The sequence below is a fragment of the Idiotropiscis lumnitzeri genome, unplaced genomic scaffold, assembly GCF_059441095.1.
Source record: "Idiotropiscis lumnitzeri isolate Australia: NSW breed Sydney's pygmy pipehorse unplaced genomic scaffold, RoL_Ilum_1.0 HiC_scaffold_263, whole genome shotgun sequence".
Taxonomy (NCBI): domain Eukaryota; kingdom Metazoa; phylum Chordata; class Actinopteri; order Syngnathiformes; family Syngnathidae; genus Idiotropiscis; species Idiotropiscis lumnitzeri.
In genome coordinates this window covers 175,001-177,500 of record NW_028283801.1, presented here as the reverse complement: position 1 = coordinate 177,500, position 2,500 = coordinate 175,001, and the positions used below count along the sequence as shown (strand labels likewise).

The 2,500-nt window shown below is 52.6% G+C and overlaps 1 pseudogene; it reads right to left on the bottom strand.

Moving 5' to 3' along the window:
* LOC148314602 (28S ribosomal RNA) overlaps positions 1-2,500 on the bottom strand; it is a 10,451-nt pseudogene that overhangs the window by 3,279 nt on the left and 4,672 nt on the right.

Below are 2,500 nucleotides of genomic sequence, written 5' to 3'. Positions count from 1 at the left end.
ATTCGTCCATCTTTTTGGCAGACCATGTCCGGCACCTTCACCTGTCCGCTCTTGGTGCAGACACGTCTCTCTCTTTCCACCGTCCATCCAAGCTTCATTGCTTCGGCGGCCAACAAGTTGCAAACCATGTCATGCCTGTTAATTCGTAGCTTTTTCAGTATCGGGCATTGTCCCAATATGTGGGCGCATGTCTCTTTAGCAACTCCACAACCTCGACATTGCTTGTCCTTAGAGCTCGTTCCTCTCGCCAAAAATTCCTTAGTAGGAACTACTCCCGCTCTCAGCCTTAGCGCCCCTAGCCATTCCATTTGGGTCATGCCCACCATCTTAGGGTCAGCCAGCCAAGAGTTGCTTATCTTGTCGGCCCTGAATTGACCCGCTCCCGGCCCTTGCGTGACTAGGTCATTCCATTTGTCACATTCCACGTCCCTCCAGTGTAGGAGTTTGAGCTGGTCTTTTGATATCCTCTCCTTTCCTTCGCTCATACTCAACACTGGTATATCTGTCGCCTCGCCTCCCGCTCTGTTCCACAGGGTCTTCCAGCCCCCGTCACTGACTTGATCCCTCGCCATCTCCCGAACCAGCCAATCATCGGACCCGGCCATGCTCCAAGTTCTCCTGACTTGGATCCTGGGCACTGCCTTTTCCAGCCTAGGCAATCCCAGGCCACCATCTCTGTTCCTCGCGTAGAGGATACCATTGCACGTGGACTGTGCAATGTTCAGCCAGTCTTTCACCGTTCTCCTAATTGCTCTATCCGCCTGGGCCAACCTGGTCGCTGACACTCCACTCATATCGGCTTGGAACATGACCTTGGGGAGCATATATAGCTTTAATAGATTGATTCTATGGTATGGCTTTAGTGGGGCCTTTTTCACTTTAACCAGTATTTCTTCCACCATAGCCAACAGGTCGGCTGGGACGATCCCGTCCCTCGGCCCCACCATCACCCCCAGATATTTAATCACATTTCCATCGTCTATTAACCTCAGCGGTGAGCCTTCGAGTCGCCATTCTGTTTTTGTCTCAACGACTCCTTTGTTAATCCAGAACCCACTGCACTTTCTTGGTTGCACGGCTAAGCCAGTAAGCCTGCAGAATTCTTCCACCATATTCAAGTTCGCTCTCATGCCCCCATCCGAACCGCTTAGTAGAACCAGGTCGTCGGCGAATGCCAGCGCGGTGAGCTTCCGCTCACCCCAGATTAGCCCAGAGCCAGCCACCTCGAGCGTATGGATGAGAGGGTCCATTGCGATGTTGAAGAGCAGAGGGGACAGAGGGTCTCCTTGCTTGACTCCAACCATCATTTTTATAGGCGGGGTCGTGGCCCTTCCACAGCCTACCCTGGTCGAGCAGTCCACGTAAGAGTCCCGGATCAACCCCACAACATGATTGTCGACTCCCTTGTGTCTCAGAGCACACAGGATATGTTCATGTGAGACGGAGTCAAAGGCCTTCGCAAAGTCGATGAAGACCACCGCCAACTGGTCCTCACCTTCCCTCGCTCTCTTCACGATCCGGTCCAGAACCATCAAATTCTCGCCACACCCATCTGCCGCTACCAAGAAGCCCCTTTGTCTTGGATTTATAGGGCAAGCCTTCGCCAGTCGCATCGCAATTATTCTGCTGAATAATCTCATCACCAGTGACCCAATGGTGACCGGTCTCCATCCCGTCACAAGGCTCAGCTCCTTCTCGTCCAACGACTTCGGCAGCAGCTTGGTGCGACATTCCTTGAAGGCCTTTGGTATAGTTCCCTTTATCAACCATGTGGTGAACAGCCTCGCCAGTTGCTTCCCGCTCCTGTCCCAGCCCAGCAAGGCCCTCTTACTGATCCTGTCTGGTCCAGGAGCCGAGCTTGTTGACATTCCAGCCAGATTGGATCTAACTTCGCCCGACAGGATTGGTTTATGGAAGTACGCATTGTTTGTCTGTCCCGCTGCTTGGAATCGTCCGAGTCCCAGGAAGGGTCTTATTCGTTCCCACTTATCTTTGTAATACGCTTGGACCTTTTCCAGTGGTAGCAAACATTCCCTGACTTGACCGCCTGTTAGTATGAGGTTCACCAGGCCGGACCTGTCATTGTCATATAGAAACTGGACCCTCCTGTATCTGTCCTTCTTCATTGCCATCTTGGACGAGGTTAGTTTGCGTCTCCTCCTGCTACTCCCCGTTCTCATGCGCTTCCAACCATCCTTTTTCGCCCTCCGTCCTTCACCTGCCAGGCTTAATAGATCCGACGCCGAAGTTTCGATCAGCCCAGGCTCCTGATCTACGTCTCTGACTAGAGCGGCCATGGCCCCAATCTCATCTTTTCCATCCGTATCCGTCATTTTCACCAACGCTTCTCTCAGTTTAATACTGGCCCCTTCCACTAATGGGGTGTCATTGCTTATTTTCTTTTCCTCCACTTCCGGCATCAAATGAGTATTGAGACCACAACCTGCCGTTCCCCTATGCAGGGTCCTCCATTTGCTCCTCACCTGCTCTGCCGTTCTGC